This window comes from Podarcis muralis, chromosome 10 (assembly GCF_964188315.1).
Source record: "Podarcis muralis chromosome 10, rPodMur119.hap1.1, whole genome shotgun sequence".
In the NCBI taxonomy this organism is placed as follows: domain Eukaryota; kingdom Metazoa; phylum Chordata; class Lepidosauria; order Squamata; family Lacertidae; genus Podarcis; species Podarcis muralis.
Window position 1 is genome coordinate 77,967,165 of NC_135664.1, and position 21,898 is coordinate 77,989,062.

General features: G+C 50.0%; 1 protein-coding gene across 1 annotated transcript in view; it reads left to right on the top strand.

Annotated features, from left to right (window-relative positions):
- The first annotated feature begins 6,717 nt into the window (after positions 1–6,717).
- The window catches only part of LOC144329026 (putative cation-transporting ATPase 13A5), a 31,409-nt gene continuing 16,228 nt past the window's right edge, over positions 6,718–21,898 (top strand). Inside the window, exons 1-2 of the transcript XR_013394463.1 lie at positions 6,718–8,576; positions 9,031–9,205. The gene's annotated coding sequence lies outside the window, so the exon portion shown is untranslated. The remainder of the gene's footprint in view (positions 8,577–9,030; positions 9,206–21,898) is intronic.

The window sequence follows — 21,898 nt, forward strand, 5'->3', positions numbered from 1 at the left end:
TGCCGCTGCCCCTTCTGGCTGTCAAAGCCTCGATGACCTGTGCTGCTGCCACTGCCTCTTCTGGCTGTCAAAGCCTCGATGACCTGTGCTGCTGTCACTGCCCCTTCTGTTTGTCAAAGCCTCGATGAGCTATGCTGCTGCCACTGCCTCTTCTGGCTGTCAAAGCCTTAATGACCAGCTCTGCTGCCGCAGTCGCTTCTGGCTGTCAAAGCCTCGATGACCTGTGCTGCTGCCGCTGCCCCTTCTGGCTGTCAAAGCCTCAACGACCTGCGCTGCTGCTACTGCCTCTTCTGGCTGTCAAAGCCTCGATGACCTGTGCTGCTTCCACTGCCTCTTCTGGCTGTCAAAGCCTCGACGACCTGCTTTGCTGCCACTGCCCCTTCTGGCTGTCAAAGCCTTGACGACCTGCGCTGCTGCCACTGCCTCTTCTGGCTCTCAAAGCCTCAATGACCTGTGCTGCTGTCACTGCCCCTTCTGTTTGTCAAAGCCTCGATGAGTTATGCTGCTGCCACTGCCTCTTCTGGCTGTCAAACCCTTGATGACCAGCTCTGCTGCCGCAGTCGCTTCTGGCTGTCAAAGCCTCGATGACCTGTGCTGCTGCCGCTGCCCCTTCTGGCTGTCAAAGCCTCAATGACCTGTGCTGCTTCCACTGCCTCTTCTGGCTGTCAAAGCATCGATGACCTGCGCTGCTGCCGCAGCCCCTTCTGGCTGTCAAAGCCTCGACGACCTGCTCTGCTGCTGCAGCCCCTTCTGGCTGTCAAAGACTCAACAACCTGTGCTGCTTCCACTGCCTCTTCTGGCTGTCAAAGCCTCGATGACTTCCGCTGCTGCTGCAGCCCCTTCTCACTGTCAAAGCCTCGACGACCTGCTCTGCTGCCACTGCCCCTTCTGGCTGTCAAAGCCTCAACGACCTGTGCTGCTGCCACTGCCTCTTCTGGTTGTCAAAGCTTCAACGATCTGCGCTGCTGCCGCTGCCTCTCTAGCTCTCAAAGCCTCGATGACCTGTGCTCCTTCCACTGCCTCTTCTGGCTGTCAAAGCCTCGATGACCTCTGCTGCTGCTGCAGCCCCTTCTCACTGTCAAAGCCTCGAAGACCTGCTCTGCTACCACTGCCCCTTCTGGCTGTCAAAGCCTTTATGACCTCTGCTGCTGCAGCAGCCCCTTCTGGCTGTCAAAGTCTCAATGACCTGCGCTGCTGCCACTGCCTCTTCTGGCTGTCAAAGCCTCAACGACCTGTGCTGCTGCCACTGCCTCTTCTGGCTGTCAAAGCCTCAATGACCTGTGCTGCTGCCACTGCCTCTTCTGGCTGTCAAAGCCTCAACGATCTGCGCTGCTGCCGCTGCCTCTCTAGCTCTCAAAGCCTCAACGACCTGTGCTGCTGCCGCTGCCCCTTCTGGCTGACAAAGCCTCGATGACCTGCTCTGCTGCCACTGCCCCTTCTGGCTGTCAAAGCCTCAACGACCTGTGCTGCTGCCACTGCCTCTTCTGGCTGTCAAAGCCTCGACAACATGCGCTGCTGCTGCTGCCGCTGCCCCTTCTGGCGTTCAAAGGCCTCGATGACCTGTGCTGCTGTCACTGCCCCTTCTGTTTATCAAAGCCTCGATGAGCTATGCTGCTGCCACTGCCTCTTCTGGCTGCCAAAGCGTCAACAACCGGTGCTGCTACCACTGCCTCTTCTGGCTGTCAAAGCCTCAACGACCTGTGCTGCTGCCAATGCCTCTTCTGGCTGTCAAAGCCTCGATGACCTGTGCTGCTTCCACTGCCTCTTCAGGCTGTCAAAGCCTCAACGACCTGCTTTGCTGCCGCAGCCCCTTCTGGCTGTCAAAGCCTCGACGACCTGCGCTGCTACCTCTGCCTCCTCTGCCTGTCAAAGCCTCAATAACATGTGCTGCTGCCGCTGCCCCTTCTGGATGTCAAAGCCTCGACGACCTGTGCTGCTGCCACTGCCTCTTCTGGCTGTCAAAGCCTCGATGACCTGTGCTGCTGCCACTGCCCCTTCTGTTTGTCAAAGCCTCGATGAGCTATGCTGCTGCCACTGCCTCTTCTGGCTGTCAAAGCCTAGATGACCAGCTCTGCTGCCGCAGTCGCTTCTGGCTGTCAAAGCCTCGATGACCTGTGCTGCTGCCGCTGCCTCCATTGCCTGTCAAAGCCTCAACAACCTGCGCTGCTGCCGCTGCCCCTTCTGGCTGTCAAAGCCTCGATGACCTGTGCTGCTGCCACTGCCTCTTCTGGCAGTCAAAGCCTCGATGACCTGTGCTGCTGTCACTGCCCCTTCTGTTTGTCAAAGCCTCGATGAGCTATGCTGCTGCCACTGCCTCTTCTGGCTGTCAAAGCCTTAATGACCAGCTCTGCTGCGGCAGTCGCTTCTGGCTGTCAAAGCCTCGATGACCTGTGCTGCTGCCGCTGCCCCTTGTGGCTGTCAAAGCCTCGACGACCTGCCCTGCTGCCGCAGCCCCTTCTGGCTGTCAAAGCCTCGATGACCTGTGCTGCTGCCGCACGCCCTTCTGGCTGTCAAAGCCTCAACGACCTGCGCTGCTGCTACTGCCTCTTCTGGCTGTCAAAGCCTCGATGACCTGTGCTGCTTCCACTGCCTCTTCTGGCTGTCAAAGCCTCGACGACCTGCTTTGCTGCCACTGCCCCTTCTGGCTGTCAAAGCCTTGACGACCTGCGCTGCTGCCACTGCCTCTTCTGGCTCTCAAAGCCTCGATGACCTGTGCTGCTGTCACTGCCCCTTCTGTTTGTCAAAGCCTCGATGAGTTATGCTGCTGCCACTGCCTCTTCTGGCTGTCAAACCCTTGATGACCAGCTCTGCTGCCGCAGTCGCTTCTGGCTGTCAAAGCCTCGATGACCTGTGCTGCTGCCGCTGCCCCTTCTGGCTGTCAAAGCCTCAATGACCTGTGCTGCTTCCACTGCCTCTTCTGGCTGTCAAAGCATCGATGACCTGCGCTGCTGCCGCAGACCCTTCTCACTGTCAAAGCCTCGATGACCTGCTTTGCTACCACTGCCCCTTCTGGCTGTCAAAGCCTCAATGACCTGCGCTGCTGCCGCAGCCCCTTCTGGCTGTCAAAGCCTCGACGACCTGCTCTGCTGCTGCAGCCCCTTCTGGCTGTCAAAGACTCAACAACCTGTGCTGCTTCCACTGCCTCTTCTGGCTGTCAAAGCCTCGATGACTTCCGCTGCTGCTGCAGCCCCTTCTCACTGTCAAAGCCTCGACGACCTGCTCTGCTGCCACTGCCCCTTCTGGCTGTCAAAGCCTCAACGACCTGTGCTGCTGCCACTGCCTCTTCTGGTTGTCAAAGCTTCAACGATCTGCGCTGCTGCCGCTGCCTCTCTAGCTCTCAAAGCCTCGATGACCTGTGCTCCTTCCACTGCCTCTTCTGGCTGTCAAAGCCTCGATGACCTCTGCTGCTGCTGCAGCCCCTTCTCACTGTCAAAGCCTCGAAGACCTGCTCTGCTACCACTGCCCCTTCTGGCTGTCAAAGCCTTTATGACCTCTGCTGCTGCAGCAGCCCCTTCTGGCTGTCAAAGTCTCAATGACCTGCGCTGCTGCCACTGCCTCTTCTGGCTGTCAAAGCCTCAATGACCTGTGCTGCTGCCACTGCCTCTTCTGGCTGTCAAAGCCTCAATGACCTGTGCTGCTGCCACTGCCTCTTCTGGCTGTCAAAGCCTCAACGATCTGCGCTGCTGCCGCTGCCTCTCTAGCTCTCAAAGCCTCAACGACCTGTGCTGCTGCCGCTGCCCCTTCTGGCTGACAAAGCCTCGATGACCTGCTCTGCTGCCACTGCCCCTTCTGGCTGTCAAAGCCTCAACGACCTGTGCTGCTGCCACTGCCTCTTCTGGCTGTCAAAGCCTCGACAACATGCGCTGCTGCTGCTGCCGCTGCCCCTTCTGGCGTTCAAAGGCCTCGATGACCTGTGCTGCTGTCACTGCCCCTTCTGTTTATCAAAGCCTCGATGAGCTATGCTGCTGCCACTGCCTCTTCTGGCTGCCAAAGCGTCAACAACCGGTGCTGCTACCACTGCCTCTTCTGGCTGTCAAAGACTCAACAACCTGTGCTGCTGCTGCTGCCTCTTCTGGCTGTCAAAGCCTCGATGACCTGTGCTGCTGCCGCAGCCCCTTCTGGCTGTCAAAGCCTCAACGACCTGCGCTGCTGCCCCTGCCTCTTCAGGCTGTCAAAGCCTCAACGACCTGTGCTGCTGCCACTGCCTCTTCTGGCTGTCAAAGCCTCGACGACCTGCGCTGCTACCTCTGCCTCCTCTGCCTTTCAAAGCCTCAACAACATGTGCTGCCGCCGCTGCCCCTTCTGGATGACAAAGCCTCGACGACCTGTGCTGCTGCCACTGCCTCTTCTGGCTGTCAAAGCCTCGATGACCTGTGCTGCTGTCACTGCCCCTTCTGTTTGTCAAAGCCTCGATGAGCTATGCTGCTGCCACTGCCTCTTCTGGCTGCCAAAGCGTCAACAACCAGTGCTGCTACCACTGCCTCTTCTGGCTGTCAAAGCCTCAACAACCTGTGCTGCTGCTGCTGCCTCTTCTGGCTGTCAAAGCCTCGATGACCTGTGCTGCTGCCGCAGCCCCTTCTGGCTGTCAAAGCCTCAACGACCTGCGCTGCTGCCCTTGCCTCTTCAGGCTGTCAAAGCCTCAACGACCTGTGCTGCTGCCACTGCCTCTTCTGGCTGTCAAAGCCTCGACGACCTGCGCTGCTACCTCTGCCTCCTCTGCCTGTCAAAGCCTCAACAACATGTGCTGCCGCCGCTGCCCCTTCTGGATGACAAAGCCTCGATGACCTGTGCTGCTGTCACTGCCCCTTCTGTTTGTCAAAGCCTCGATGAGCTATGCTGCTGCCACTGCCTCTTCTGGCTGTCCAAGCCTTGATGAACAGCTCTGATGCCGCAGTCGCTTCTGGCTGTCAAAGCCTCGATGACCTGTGCTGCTGCCGCTGCCCCTTCTGGCTGTCAAAGCCTCAACAACCTACTCTGCTGCCGCAGCCCCTTCTGGCTGTCAAAGCCTCGATGACCTGTGCTGCTGCCGCAGCCCCTTCAGGCTGTCAAAGCCTCAATGACCTGTGCTGCTGCCACTGCCTCTTCTGGCTGTCAAAGCCTCGATGACCTGTGCTGCTTCCACTGCCTCCTCTGCCTGTCAAAGCCTCAACAACATGTGCTGCTGCCGCTGCCCCTTCTGGATGTCAAAGCCTCGACGACCTGTGCTGCTGCCACTGCCTCTTCTGGCTGTCAAAGCCTCGATGACCTGTGCTGCTGCTGCCGCTGCCTCTGCTGGCTGTCAAAGCCTCAACGACCTGCGCTGCTCCCTCTGCCTCCTCTGCCTGTCAAAGCCTCAACAACATGCGCTGCTGCTGCTGCCGCTGCCCCTTCTGGATGTCAAAGCCTCGACGATCTGTGCTGCTGCCACTGCCTCTTCTGGCTGTCAAAGCCTCGATGACCTGTGCTGCTGTCACTGCCCCTTCTGTTTATCAAAGCCTCGATGAGCTATGCTGCTGCCACTGCCTCTTCTGGCTGCCAAAGCGTCAACAACCGGTGCTGCTACCACTGCCTCTTCTGGCTGTCAAAGCCTCAACAACCTGTGCTGCTGCTGCTGCCTCTTCTGGCTGTCAAAGCCTCGATGACCTGTGCTGCTGCCGCAGCCCCTTCTGGCTGTCAAAGCCTCAACGACCTGCGCTGCTGCCCCTGCCTCTTCAGGCTGTCAAAGCCTCAACGACCTGTGCTGCTGCCAATGCCTCTTCTGGCTGTCAAAGCCTCGATGACCTGTGCTGCTTCCACTGCCTCTTCAGGCTGTCAAAGCCTCAACGACCTGCTTTGCTGCCGCAGCCCCTTCTGGCTGTCAAAGCCTCGACGACCTGCGCTGCTACCTCTGCCTCCTCTGCCTGTCAAAGCCTCAATAACATGTGCTGCTGCCGCTGCCCCTTCTGGATGTCAAAGCCTCGACGACCTGTGCTGCTGCCACTGCCTCTTCTGGCTGTCAAAGCCTCGATGACCTGTGCTGCTGCCACTGCCCCTTCTGTTTGTCAAAGCCTCGATGAGCTATGCTGCTGCCACTGCCTCTTCTGGCTGTCAAAGCCTTGATGACCAGCTCTGCTGCCGCAGTCGCTTCTGGCTGTCAAAGCCTCGATGACCTGTGCTGCTGCCGCTGCCTCCTCTGCCTGTCAAAGCCTCAACAACCTGCGCTGCTGCCGCTGCCCCTTCTGGCTGTCAAAGCCTCGATGACCTGTGCTGCTGCCACTGCCTCTTCTGGCTGTCAAAGCCTCGATGACCTGTGCTGCTGCCACTGCCTCTTCTGGCTGTCAAAGCCTCGATGACCTGTGCTGCTGCCGCTGCCTCTTCTGGCTGTCAAAGCCTCGATGACCTGTGCTGCTGCCACTGCCTCTTCTGGCTGTCAAAGCCTCGATGACCTGTGCTGCTGCCGCTGCCTCTTCTGGCTGTCAAAGCCTCAACGACCTGCGCTGCTACCTCTGCCTCCTCTGCCTGTCAAAGCCTCAACAACATGTGCTGCTGCTGCTGCCGCTGCCCCTTCTGGATGTCAAAGCCTCGACGACCTGTGCTGCTGTAACTGCCTCTTCTGGCTGTCAAAGCTTCGATGAGCTATGCTGCTGCCACTGCCTCTTCTGGCTGTCAAAGCCTCGATGACCTGTGCTGCTTCCACTGCCTCTTCTGGCTGTCAAAGCCTTGACGACCTGCTTTGCTGCCGCAGCCCCTTCTGGCTGTCAAAGCCTCGACGACCTGCGCTGCTGCCACTGCCTCTTCTGGCTGTCAAATCCTCGATGACCTGTGCTGCTGTCACTGCCCCTTCTGTTTGTCAAAGCCTCGATGAGCTATGCTGCTGCCACTGCCTCTTCTGGCTCTCAAAGCCTCGATGACCTGTGCTGCTGTCACTGCCCCTTCTGTTTGTCAAAGCCTCGATGAGCTATGCTGCTGCCACTGCCTCTTCTGGCTGTCAAAGCCTTGATGACCAGCTCTGCTGCCGCAGTCGCTTCTGGCTGTCAAAGCCTCGATGACCTGTGCTGCTGCCGCTGCCTCCTCTGCCTGTCAAAGCCTCAACAACCTGCGCTGCTGCCGCTGCCCCTTCTGGCTGTCAAAGCCTCAACAACCTGCTCTGCTGCCGCAGCCCCTTCTGGCTGTCAAAGCCTCGACGACCTGCTTTGCTGCCGCAGCCCCTTCTGGCTGTCAAAGCCTCAACGACCTGCGCTGCTACCTCTGCCTCCTCTGCCTGTCAAAGCCTCAACAACATGCGCTGCTGCCGCTGCCCCTTCTTGATGTCAAAGCCTCGATGACCTGGGATGGCCAGGGATTCATTCAGCCCAGCCTTTCGCATGATGAATTTTGCATATAAGTTAAATAAGCCGGGAGACAATATACAGCCTTGTCGTACTCCTTTCCCAATTTTGAACCAATCGGTTGTTCCATATCCAGTTCTAACTGTAGCTTCTTGTCCCACATAGAGATTTCTCAGGAGACAGATGAGGTGATCAGGCACTCCCATTTCTTTAAGAACTTGCCATAGTTTGCTGTGGTCGACACAGTCAAAGGCTTTTGCATAGTCAATGAAGCAGAAGTAGATGTCTTTCTGGAACTCTCTAGCTTTCTCCATAATCCAGCGCATGTTTGCAATTTGGTCTCTGGTTCCTCTGCCTCTTCTAAATCCAGCTTGCAGTTCTGGGAGTTCTCGGTTCACATACTGCTTGAGTCTTCCTTGTAGAATTTTAAGCATAACCTTGCTAGCGTGTGAAATGAGTGCAGTTGTGCGGTAGTTGGAGCATTCTTTGGCACTGCCCTTCTTTGGATCACGTTTGGTCCAAACTCTCCACTATGACCTGTCCATCTTGGGTGCCCTGCTTGGCATAGTTCATAGCTTCTCTGAGTTATTCAAGCCCCTTCGCCACGGCAAGGCAGTGATCCATGAAGGGGAATTCTAACAGTAAATTCAGCCAAAGGCCAAATGGTGGGTGACTGACAGCATGTGCCCCTAAACTGTAGTTCTAACTTGGAGGTAGACAGTGGCTTCAGTTGAAGAGAGTCCTTTCTTTCCTTATTTTTATTACTGTAATTAATTAATATACTAATACTATTAATTACATTCCCTCCAAGGAGCTCAAGGTGGTTTCTATCTTCTCCTCCTCACCCACAGCGAGCTGCATTTCTGAGTGAGGGATTTGGAACCCTGGTCTCTCCCCAGGTCACAGCCAGATCCTTGATCCACAGTGGTTCTCGTCTTTATAAAAAGCCTCCACCTAAAGGAGAAACGGGTTTGTTGCCTGGGATCCTGTAAGGCAGGGAAGTGATTTTGCCGCAATGGAGCGTGGACCCGTGTGTGAATCCAGTCCCAGCAAGACATCTTTGGGTGCCGTTGCAAAGCCCCGTAGACTCTCCCACTCGGTCTGAGTTAATTCCGTAACAATCCGAAGTAACAATCTGGGTAACAATCTGTCCACAAGCGGCAGGACTGAGAGCCCTCCGTGAACTCATTCTCTCTCTCTCTCTCTCTCTCTGCCCCACTTTTAGCAAATACAGATCTTTGGGAATATCCAGTACCTCCTTCAAGATCACCCTAGTCGTGTGCCTAACAAGTAAGCAGATCACTGTGTTATGGGGTTTGGGTTTGGGGCAGCTGCTACAAGGAAGGTGCACAGTCAGATGTGAAACACGCCAATTCCCTCTTGAGCTGAAGGGAGCCTGAATTTGACTTACCCCAACCTGAATGAGCAAGGGACACGGGTGGCGCTGTGGGTTAAACCACTGAGCCTCTTGGGCTTGCCGATCACAAGGTTGGCGGTTCAAATTCCTGCGACGGGGTGAGCTCCTGTTGCTCGAAAGCATGTCAAAGTGCAAGTAGATAAATAGGTCCCACTCCGGTGGGAAGGTAAACGGCGTTTCCGTGCGCTGCTCTGGTTCGACCAGAAGCGGCTTAGTCATGCTGGCCACATGACCCGGAAGCTGTACGCCGGCTCCCTCGGCCAATAAAGGGAAGGGCAACCTTTCTAAACTCTTCGCTTTCCCCATGCCATCTCTTCCTCCCCACAGTGAGCCTGACCCACGCCTACCCCAAGCTGGCCCCCAACCGACCCCTCAGGCGGCTCCTCTCCCCACCGCTCCTGCTCTCCATCATCCTCAACGTCCTCTTCACCCTCACCGTCCAGGTCTTCGCCTTCCTGTATGTGAAGCAGCAGCCCTGGTACTCTGTCCTGCGCAGCCACAGGTGAGGCCCCCATCCAAAGAGCGCACCTCCCAGGGAGAGGCTTAGAGGTGGGCTGGGGTGGGTGGCCAGGGGGTGCCATTTCCCTCTTGCTGGTGTCTAAGAATAGAGGCTCCCCTTATTCCCAGAGGCAGCAGTGGGAGGGTGGGGGCAAATTTGAAGCTCACCCAGGCTTCCTCTGCTCATGGAGAATACCCCCAATTTGCTCAAGGGGAAGTCATACGAGATCCTCTCTCGGTGGAGCCTTCCTTCTGATCTGTTTGTGGGGAGCTTAGATGCCTCATCCTTTTGAGCTGCAAAGTATCTCCTTAAAAGAAAGAATTGGGAGGTGGTGCTGGGTGCTGAAGGGGCAACAGGGTTTAGTGAGCAGGAAGAACCTGTGACAGGGGACAGTTCAGACTCTGAGGCTGGAGCAGAGGAGTGGGTTCAAGAGTCTGCTGCAGAATCCAGAGAGGCTGTGATATGTGATCCATGAGAGGCAGTCAAGTACAATGTTCATTCTAGTGCTAGAGAAGACATGCAGGGGAATGTTTGGTCCAGCCAGTTGAAACTTCCTGTTCCTCCTGGCTGGAGCATCCTTGCTTTGCATGTGACTAAAGGTGGGCTTCACCAAACCTGTCCAGGTAACAAAAGGACAAATCACCTCTGTCCTTTCGATTCCCATCTTTGTTTGACCAGCTTCTAGCTAGGACTGCTCTGCTAGCTCTCAGCTAGCAGAAGCACTGGGATTATTCCCCCATATGGGGTAGATCCACATGTACATATTTGTAAATAAGTCTGCCTTCAGGAATCCAACTGTGAACTGATGTGAGTAAACGTCTTTCATCATCTTTGAATAAGACTGTGGCATCTTTATACTTTTAAGAGGGATTCAAGGGAAGTTACCAGGAACGTACAATTCAATCTGAGACAGACTGAATTGTATGTTGGAGGGGGAGATTTCCAGCTGGTGGCAGAGGACAGAGTGACTCCAGGAGACATAGGTGTAAAAACCCAAACTAAAACGAAGACTTTATTACAAAATAATAAACACAAACTCTGGTGGGTGTTATTCCTGCAGGCAGGCTACAAAACTCAGCTTTTTTCCTTTATAGCAACAGCCAGCTGCAGCCAATTAATCCCAGAAACTTCTTAAAGGTATACACACATGTTTCTGTGCCGAATGTCCCCTAACACCCCCTCTCATTCAAACAGAAACAGAAACAGTACTTTAAACATAAACAGACATATTTACACATCACACACAACAATTCCTAATTTTGTCACCAGTTGTGCATGTTTTTCAAAAGTTAGTGCTTTTGTAAATACATCAGCCACATTTTGCATACTCTCACAATACTTCAGCGTTATCAGGTTTCGCTTCACATTCTCAGCCACATTTTGAAATTTAATTTCTAAATGTTTGGATTTGTTTCTAAACTGCTCAGACCCAGCCAAAGTTATTACAGCTTGATTGTCTTCCCATATTTGTTTTTTATATATATATATATAAATTTTTATTGGATTTTCACATACCAAGTCAATTTTGTTAACATAAAGAAAGAAAAAAGAAATAAACAGAAAGAAAAAATAAAAAAAATCAACTTTTCAAATAATTTTTGCAAAACCAACTGGACTTCCCGACATCTTCCGAGTCCAGCGTTCTTTACAATAAAAACATCAGCAATTTGTTACCTTGTTTCATACCTTACTGTATCTTTCAAATATTATGTTTCTAGATTCAAAATACTATTTCTCCATTACTTATACCTTAAAATAAACATAATAAAGTTGTTTCAAATCTCCACCTTGTCTTTCTTATAACTTAATTTCCAATTCACTAAATCAGTTTGCTGAAGCTATAATTTCCAAATCATGCACATTCTTAACATTCATACAATTTATAATGTTTTTGCAAATAGTCCTTAAATTTTTTCCAGTCCTCTTCCATTGTTTCCTCTCCCAAATCTCGGATTCTGCCAGTCATTTCAGCCAGTTCCATGTAGTCAATCAGTTGCGTCTGCCACTCCTCCAGCGCCAGCGTGGGCAAATCTTGTGTCTTCCAATACTTTGCGATAAGAATTCTTGCTGCTGTAGTTGCATACATAAACAAAGTTCTATCCTTCTTTAACACTTTCTGGTCGACAATGCCCAGAAGGAAGGCCTCTGGTTTCATAGGGAGGGTATACCTAAATACCGTTGATTGTCTTCCCATATTTGAACTGGATAATCACATAGTATATCTAAATCCTTGAGGATCTGAACATAATTTTTTATTTCATTACACAACTCTGATAAAGCACAGTATTCAGCCTCTGTTGAAGATGTGGCCACGATACCTTGCCTTTTGGACTTCCAACCTATCAAGGAATCCCCAAACTGAAAAACCATTCCAGAAATTGATTTTCTATCAGGCAGGTTGGCCCAATCGCTGTCAACGTAACACTGCAATTTTGTAGACCCTGAAGATGGTAGTCTTAAACAATAATCAAGTGTTTGCTTTAAATACCGGTGTCAGAGCTGGCTCCTGGTCCCAGCTCACAGAGGACCAACGCTAGCCGGTAGTAGTATACAAAAGTCTTTATTGAAGTACAGTTTCCATTTTCAAACCGGAGCGCCCCAGCTCTACGTCTTAGAGGCTAGACCGGCGAAGCTCCATCTGAGTCTCCACCCCCTGTACACCAACTCAAGACTCTAACCTTACTCCACCTCTTCCGTTTCTCCTTTCTCCTCTGGGTCCTTCTGCCCCCCGGGGTCTCCTCCTTTCTGGACTCCTCTGACGCTGACCCCCCTGACTCCTCCCCCTCTTTTTGGCGGGCTTTGGGACCTGGCTCTCTATCCGGGCTGCCAACTGCGCCGCCTTCCTGTACATTTGAACTTGGCGCTCGCGCCCAGCCTTCAACCTTCCTCTTGACCGTTTCCTCGCTCCCCGATGGAGGCGTGGCCAATCCTGACTCATGTCCTCCCGCTGGCGGTGAGCCGCCTGCTCCCGATCCCTGGGACTCCTCCCCCCTACTGCGCTCTGGTGGGGAAGCTGGTCCTGATTTCCAACTGCTGCTCTCTGAGTCCCCTCTGGCCCCTTCTTCCTGGGGTGTCCCCCTCGGCACCCCCCTTGCCCTGACCATGGGAGCCTCTTTCTGTGAATCTTCCGATTCGCTGGAAAGACTCAGAGACCTTGGGCCGCTGTCATCGCTAACATTTCCTTCGGATTCCTCCCCCTCGCTCTCTGTTTCCTCCCTTTCCTGTGCCTCTGCTCCTGAGCCCCTGACAACCGGAAAATACGTTTTAAACCTTTCCAGGCATTTTCTGTGGGACAGCTTACTAGTCTGCTCAGTATTCCAATTGCATAACTCAAATCTGGTCTACTCCACAATGAAATGTATAGTAAACTTCCAACTATTGAATGGTACATTTCAGGACTTACAGGTTCTGTGCATTCTCCTTCATCCTTGAAAAAACCTATTTCCATTGGGGTTTTTACTCCCTTGCAGTTTTGCATATTGTTTCTTTCAAGTAACTCCATTATTTTGTCTTTTTGACTCAACAAAAAACTTCCATCGTTTGTTCTTTGAATTTCTAGACCGAGATAATTTTTTACTGGACCCAAATCTCTTACTTTAAATTCCTTTCTTAGTTGTTCTGCAAACTTTTCCACTTGCTTGTCACCTTTTGTAGAGTAAAGCAAATCATCAACATAAGAAAGACATAATTCTTGTTTATACCCTTTCCTTTAGTGTACAAGCAGTTATCAGCTAAGCTTCTTTTAAAGCCAAGATTTTTTAAAGCATTATCAAGACATTCGTTCCAATTTCTAGCTGACTGTTTGAGCCCATAAATTTTTTTAACAGGCCAATCACATCACATTGATTCCAAATTATACAGCCAAATTTTAAATTTTGTTGGGGGTACCCATACATCAAGCTCAGCTCGAGTCCAAAACAGCATCACTTATCTTACTGCATTAATTAGACAGTTCTGTCCAGTTTGATCCGGAAAGTCCTTTGTTACTTCTCAGGGTGTCCTTCTAAATTCAGTCCATATCTTAATTTAATTCTCCATTCCTTAATTCAAGAGAAGAGAAGGGAGTGGTTAGTACTCTAGAAGCTTCCCTTAGAGTAGGATTATGACTTCATTCCAGTCTAATAATTATTGAAGCTTCTCTCAGTATGAAGCACTCTGTAGAGGTGTCTTTTTCAGCCTTCATTCAAAAAAAAAAAAAAAGACAGGGGAAAGGAGCTGAATAGTTGATAGTTACAGCTCAATTGAGGGCTTCTGTATTGTATTATGAGGTTTCTTCCTCTTTATTCTCTTCCCCTTAATACTCCATTATTGTTACTTTTAGCTTCTAGGAAGTTACTTTCGTATTCCCTCCGTTCCGTTTCCTACTTTGTTTCCTTCTTTGTTGCCAAAGTCTTTTCCTCCCCAAAAGAGGGTACAAAGTCTCTAAAAGTCAATAAAATCCCTTCTGTTATTCAGTTTTCCTTTGCCTCGTTTTCAAAAGAGAAAAAAACAATTACCGAGGTCTTTCTCTTTTCTCTTCTCTACAGCAGGTAATTGCTCATTTCCTCTCTCGCTCTTGCGACTGAATGTCCTGCGCCATTTTGCTCTGAGAGACAGGTCGGGTTCCTTATTTAACTTCTTTTACCTCCCGAATCCCCGTTGGAGTTATTTAGTTTAATTGTTATGCTCTTATAATCCTCAAACATAGGGGATTCGGCTCTGGAGTTACGGAGATTTGTCGCTTTAATCAGTAGGAGCTAGAGGCATCACTTCACGAGGTCCGCAGAGCTTACCATTCGCGTTTCTCAGTCCCGTCGTCTTCGAGCCCTTTTAAAAAAAAAAAAACCCGAAAAAACTTCGGGACTCCGCCGATGCTGCTTGGTAGCTTATCCCTCAAGGACGCCCGCCTTGAGCTTTTCGGGGGTCGCAGTGCCTTTGCGTCGCCCCCAAACCCCCGTGAAGTTCGGAAAAGCTCACAGCGACTTTTCCGCGCTCCCTGCTGCTTGCGATCCCAAACTGGAAGTCCCTCCTTCCTTTGCGATCTCTGATGATTTTCACAAGCAGGTTAACAGCTGGCATTTTATGTGGATTTTGTACTTTTCCAAAAATCATATCGATCCGGGACAGCCTCTGTACAACACTTCCATAAACAAAATTAATCTCCAGTCTGTCCTTTATTTTTCTCAGGCTTACCAAATAAATCAAATGAGTCTGGGGGTTCTGTCAGGTCAAACTTACATTCCAGCATTCCTTCTCTTTCAAACAATCCTGATTCTCCTCCCCCAGTCCTTCTTCCTCGGCAAACCTGTCATGGCGAGACGCAATTTTTTAAATGCGTCATGAAAATTTTCTTCTTTTCTCACCGTTCTCCAGTCTTCTTTCCTGCTATACTCCGTCCCACATAGTTCTTAAAATCCTGCCTGTGATTCATAGAACCGCAACGATCTTGTTTCTATCTGGGGTGAAGGGTTATTAATGTCACATCATGCAGAAAAAAAAGAGTTTTTTCCTCCACCCCCCCTTCATTCCAAACATACAGTCTCCTTATGGTGATTCATCAGAAGATTTACTTATCCATCCGTCACTCCTGGTCGCAGAGATCCATTAATCAGCAGCCTTATCAGTCGAGCTTTACTTGATGTATGTGCTTTCAGCTTCGTTTCCAAACGTATGTTTCCAATTATAATTCCAAGCTGCAGCAACCAGCACGCGCTAATTGGAATCGGCGTCAGGAAGATCTGACTTCACCAAGGGCCTTTTGCCAAGTGTTCGGCACCCCCATCACTCGTTTCAGGGGGTGCATTGTGAACACTGCTGGCAGGACAGTTCTCCTCCACATCCTGGGGGAGAATAGGAAGGCTGCATACTTCCCATATCAGCCCCTTAGTACCTCGTATGGGTCAGAGAGATGTTATTGTCGGCCATCTTCCAACGCGCCACCTGGTGGCCCCTGTTTGAGCCCATAAATTGCTTTGTTCAGCCTATATACAGAATTCTGTTCGCCTGTCTCAAAACCTGGCACTTGATTCATAAAAATTTCTTCTTGCAGATTTGCGTTAAGATAAGCTGTCTCAATATCAAAATGGTTTACCTTTAACCCACGTTGTGCTGCAAGAGCTAGCAATAAGCGCACACTTTCCTTGCAGTAGGAGAAAAGGTTTCATCAAAGCTTTCACCTTTTATTTGAGTAAAGCCTCATGCTACCAGCTTAGCTTTGTACTTAACACCACCATCTGCCAAGTGTTTTATTTTATACACCCATCTACAGCCCACTGCCTTTTTTCCTTCTGGCAATGGCTCAATGGTGAACACATTGTGTTCTGCCAAAAATTTCATTTCTGCTTTCATTGCATTTTTCCACCTTACTATTTCCTGGTGTGGTAACTTTAAAACCTCCTCATAATCACAAGGTTCTTTCTTCACAGCAACAGTTTTAACTTCTTGTATAGTAAACCTTTCTGGAGGTACCCCCTTATTGCTTCTTTGTGATCTTCTAACTTGAACACTCTCCCCCTCTGAACTATCTTCCCCTTCTGATTCATCCTGCTCAGGAGAAATTGGTTCAGCTTTAGGAGATTGTGTACTGGGACCCTCATCCCTTGAATCCTCATCACTGCCTCTTTTAGAACTTTCTTTAATTTGTGGCTTTTCTTCCTCAGATTTCACAAATTTATCTGTATCATCAGAAGATAAAACAACTTCTGAATTTCCATGTAAACGGGCCCAACCATCTTGCTCACAAAACTCTGCATGTCTTGATATCACAACTCTGCCATGCCCTAGTGCAAAACGATACCCCTTTGACCAAGTTTGATAGCCAACAAGCCTAAGTTTCCTTGCCTTGGGTTCTCCTTTCCTTCTCTGTCCTTTTGGGATGTGAACCCAAGCCCAACAACCAAAAGTTTTAACATGGTCTAAAAAGGGTTTTCCCCCCCCATAAAGCAAAAAATGAGGGGTATTATTTATGGTAGAATGAAACAACCTGTTCTGTATGTAGTTAGCACACAGAATTCCTTTCCCCAATACTTCCTAGATAAGCTAGAATCACATAGCATAGAATCTAGCATTGTTTGTAAAGACCTTATCTTGCGTTCTGCAACTGAATTTTCTTCAGGCGAAAAAGGACACGATTTACGGTGACTAATACCACGCTTTTTTAACCAGACCTGGAGGGCTTCAGACATGAACTCGCCTCCACGGTCACTCTGCAATTGGGTAACTTTGTAGGGAAACTGCCTTTCTATATAGTTGACCCAATTCTTAATCAGATGACCAGTTTCACTTTTGTGTTTTAACTAGTATACCCAAGTATACCGGCTATAATCATCCACAAGAACAAAAAAAAAACTTTGCTCCTCCTTCAGACTCTGCAAATGGCCCACAAAGGTCTGAGTGTACTAAAGCAAATGGCCTCTTGCTAATTCTAGTACTTTCAGGATAGGACCCCCACTTACTTTTAGACTCCTTGCAGGTATTGCAGTCCAGAAAAACTGAGCATTTTTTCATTTTAATTTCCTTACTTAATTCTGGCATTTTTGCAATACTGCAGAAATTGGCATGCCCCAAACGACGATGCCACAGATGCTGGCACTCATCATGCAAGGCTCTATTACAGGCTTTAACACATGCCCCAGACTCACTTACTAGCTGGTCTTTCAAAACAAACAAACCATTTTTTAGTGACGCTGTAACCACTTTTCCAGCTTTCTCTATTTTGCAGCCTGAACCAGAGAAGGTTACTTTAAATCCCTGTTTAACAATACTTGTAACTGAAAACAAATTATTTTCTAAACTTGGTACACATAAAACATTGGTAAACTTGGTACTTAAACAGTTGATATTCACACTACCCTTTCCAGCTGACTCATGCACTGTTCCATCAGCTAGTACTACATTTACAGATTTACAAGGGTTTGTGCAGACTTAACAAAAATGTTTGTCGCTGCTGAGTCTAAAATCCAGTCTTGTCCAACGTCGTGACTGGTGCCTCGAACTGCTGCAGAAACATACTGGACTCGACTCTTCCTGTCTCCTCGCTTCCCAGAAAATGCAGGCCGCCCTTTTCTTGTGTTTTCTCCCACAGACACACTGACGTACTAAATGCTTAGTTGACCCACAACGATAGCATCTTCTGACTGTGAAAGCTGCTTCCTCTCTGTGGTCAACAACCTCTTTAGGTTGCCGCTCCTCATCAGTTGCATATCTTTTACTGGACTGCCTCCCATTTCTGGAGTTACGGTGAGGGGTTGTGGCCTTCCTCTCATGGCGTCTTTGTGAGGAGAATCAGAACTTACAGGGTTAAACAGTTCTGTGTGACGTCTCACATTCTGAGGCATGGTTTGGTTCACATACGGGAATCTTTCTTTGTGTGTGAGTTTCCTTTCGTTTTTGGCTGAGAGACGAAAGAATGTCCGCTCTCTCGCCTGGCTGATTTATGATGTTTTTCTTCTCATTAAAGGCTGTGGCACTGAGGGTTGCAAGATGAAAGCATGTGATAAATTTTTGGATTGTAGGGCATGCAAAAGAGCAAAGATAAAAAGGTGCAGTTATCCCAGATCAGAGAGGGTAACCACAAGGCCTTTTGAGCTTGTGCATACAGACCTTTGTGGACCCATGCCAGTGCCGAGTCTGGGCGGAACCAGGTATGCGCTCACGCTGACAGATGATTTTTCGAGGAACGGCTGGATCTTCTCGCTGAAACAGAAAAGCGAGGTGGCACAACTGATCAAAGACTGGGTTGCGGCGGTGGAACTACAGTTTCCCACCAAGGTGCAGAGCTTTCAGAGCGACTGAGGCGGAGAGTTCACCAGGTCTGCTCTGCAGAGTTTCTTCCGCCAGAAGGGGATAAGTCACAGGTTGACGGTTGCTTTTTCTCCTCAGGAGAATGGCGTAGCAGAACGTAGGAACAGAACGCTAGCTGAGGCAGCTGACGCTCTACTGTTTGACTCTGGTTTGCCTCAGAGCTTTTGGGCTGAAGCTTGGAAAGCTGCCAGCTTCACGTTGAACAGGTCCTATAGCTCTGTTGTAGGAGACACGCCCTATTTTCTGCTGCACCGGAAGAAGCCAAAGGTGCATTTCTTCCGTGTGTTTGGTTGAGAAGCTTGGGTGCTTGTGCCAAAGGCTCAATGCAAGAAAGGTGACCCGAGGTCCCGGAAAATGATCTTTTGCGGGTACGAGCCTGGGACAAAAGGGTGGAGGTTTGCCTATCCAGAAGGCGATCAGTCCAGGATTCTAGTCAGCAGAAGTGCTGAGTTCTGTGAGCAGAGTGGTTGGTCAAGGATCCATGCAAATCCTGACGTTCTCTCAGAGTGTCTGTCTGATTCTGCTGAGGAGGGAGAGTTAGAAGCTGAACCTGTTGATGAGGACCAGGTCTCTGACCAGGGTCAAGAACAGGGAGGGGCATCTCCACAGGCTGTTAAAAGAGAGCCCAAAAGTGAGCCTTCATCTCCCGTTAGTCAAGTGCAGAAGGCCAGAAGACGCAGTAAGTCAGAGGGGGAGTCTTCTGATAACAAGGACACACTTGCTGGCCCCAGTGGGTCAGAGGGAGCACCTGAGACAGTGCTCAGACGTTCCACACGCACCACAAAGGGGGTACCACCTGAGAGGTTTGAGGTCACCAGTGTGTGGGTTGGTTTAGCGCAGTGCGAACCAGAGAGTTTTGAGGAGGTTCAACAGTTGCCTGAAGCAGAAGCCAGGAAGTGGCAAGAGGCAATGGGAAAGGAGTTGAACTCAATGAGGTCCTTAGGTGTGTTCTCCACCACGAAGCTGCCAGAGGGCAAGCAGGCCGTGAGCTGTCGTTGGGTTTACAGGATTAAGCCCACAGCGTCTGGAGAACCACAGTATAAGGCGAGGCTTGTAGCCAGAGGGTTCACGCAGAGAAGGGGGCTGCATTACACCGAAGTGTATGTTCCTACTTCCTGGAGTGAGACTGCGCGTGCTTTTAGCAGTAGCTGCTCAAAGAGGGCACCAAGTGCACCACTTTGATGTGGATGTGGCTTATTTGAACTCGGATCTGAAGGAGGATCTGTACATGCTACCTCCTCCAGGGTTTGAGGGCAATGAGCCAGGTGTTGTGTGGAAGCTGCACAAGTCAATTTATGGTTTGAAACAGTCAGCCAGAAATTGGAACATGTGCCTGAATGAAGCTCTGGAAGGTTTGGGTTTCCAGAAGAGTCTTGCAGACAGTTGCCTGTTCCTGAAGGGGTCAGGAGAGACACAGGAAGCGATTCTGGTGTTCGTAGATGATATTCTGTACGTGGCACAGACAGGTAGACAGGTGCAAGGTTTTGCCAAAGAGCTTGGTAAGAAGTTTAAGCTCAAAAACCTTGGTCCCATTCAGGTTTATCTAGGCGTTAGGATAGACAGGTCAGAGAATGGGAGTTTCTTGCTCAGTCAGAAAGGCAAGATTGAGCAGTTGCTTGAGAAGTTCCGGATGTCTGACTGTGCAGGGGTCAGAACTGTTATTCTAAAGCACCAATGCTGCAGCAAGCAAAGGCTCCAGCAGTTCAGTCTGCTGATTGTGGCTGGAAAGCCAGACAGGATGTTTGTGACTGTTGCCATGGGAACAAAGGGGCAGTCCATTCTGTACTGAGCACCGGATGTTAGCTCAGTGTGTGTGTCATATGACCAGTACTGGATGTACTTGGGAGGAGTTTCTTCTTACTGTTGCCAAGTGCAGACATGTTTCTCTGTACTGATATGAGAGGCAGAAAATAAAGGATGTAAATAGTTTTCTGTCTGCTTCTTTCCCCTCCCTGGGGACACCAAAGGGGAGAGAGGAAGAACGGTGTGTTCCTCTCAAACATCTGAGAAGAATCGCCGGGACCTCGCCTGCTTATCAGAGAGTGGAGACGCGGGGAGGTCGACAGGAATATCTGCCGGTGCCTACGCTATGGCACATTCCTTTGACCCAGGCAGAATTCCAACAGTGGTAGCAGAGGATGGTTGCGATTCATCGGACATCTGGATGAGAGGCTGGTGAATTGTCCTCCATTGCTCCATGGAAGCCTGTTGTGAGAGGCTGATTCTCTGCAGCCAGAAGCTGACAAGAAGAAGCTGACAGCAAAGCCACGATGCCCAAGGTATGAGATTTTAAGGGCTTAAAAGAGTGAATGCAGATTGATTCATTCTCTGCTTCACGGAGAGCGTGTGTGGGAAAAGCAGCTCCACCTTAGAAGAGGCCCGCATTCCAAGCATTCTTGTGGTTTCCTGTCCGAGGAAAGATATGCGCTGTTGCTAAAGCAACGTCCTTCAGTGAAGGAGAACTGGAAAGTTGATCGAGAGGGCTGGGCAGTCAGTCTATGCCTCAGAGAGGCGAAAACAAAGTTTTGTTATGACTAGGTCCTCACGAACTGCTGGAAGGGACTTTCCAACACAGCCAGTGTCAGAGCTGCCAGGTGTCAAGAGTGTAAACAAGCCAGCTATTGGATTTTAGAGGCTTGTGTTTTAGAGTCAATGCAAGGACTCAAAATGGATGCTAAGAAGGGGGGAGGCTTGCCTTCTCCACCCCTCCTGACCAATGACAATTATTCATCTTGGTCTGTAAAGATGAAGGTCCTGTTGCAGAATCAGAGACTGTTTGGGGTGATTGAGAACCCCATCCCTGCAGCACCAACGCGTGCTTGGGAAACACAGAATGTGAAGGCTAGGACTGCTATAATTCTGTGCGTCTCAGATGATCAATCGGTGCATATTCAGCATTTAGAACATGCGCGAGAGGTTTGGGATACGCTGCGTACAAAGCATCAGAGAGATGCCGGTTCTTCAGCGTTGCTGTATTTTGAGAAGTTGACCAATCTGAGATTAGCGCCTGATGGAGATGTTCAAGCGCACCTGACAGAAATGAAGTTTTTGCGTCAACAGATGGTGGAACGCAATTTCCGTCTACAGGAGGAAGTGTTTTGCTTCATGATGATAAACAGCCTGAACCGGACTTACAAATCCGTTGCCAGTCAGCTTGGTTCGCTACCGGCTCAAGACCTGACTTCGGAGAGAGTGTGTGCGGTGGTCCTCAACGAACACGACAGACTTGCTGCACTGGAAGTGAAGGACAGGGGGAGGCAAGAACAGAGTTCAAATCTTCCCACTGCTGATGCTACTGGAGAGCATGCTGTAGCATTGAGCGCCGTCAGATGCTACAATTGTGGACAGACTGGGCATCTACAACGGAACTGTAGAAAGCCGCGACAGTCAAAAGGAGCCAAGAACAGCTCTACGAAGCCTGAGGCGTCAAGCAAAAGCCGTACCAAGTGCGAGGTGAAACCTGCAAAGGCTATGATGGCGAAAGGAACCACGCCAGATGTTGGGAACGCATTCATAATCGATACGGGGGCAACGAAGCATCTCTGCCCACACAGACAACTGTTTTCGACGTTGAAGAAGCAAAGCTTCACTGTGAAACAAGCCAACGGTCAAGAACTGGAAGCGACCGGAATTGGAACTGTGTATCTTGAGAGTCTGAACTTGACTATAAGTGATGTTTACCTCAGTTCCAGAACTGAGATTTAGTCTGCTGAGTGCTTCGCAGATTGCAAAGAAAGGGCTAAAACTGTACTATGATGCTAATAGATGCAAGATCTACAAAGATGGAGAACTGTTTCTTACCGCTAAAGAGAAAGATGGACTGTATGTGGGGGTGGGATGGATGTTTGGTTGGGCTTGGGGAATTATTTTTTATTTTGATGTTTTTGTAATTTTTACATTTTTTGTTTGTATTGT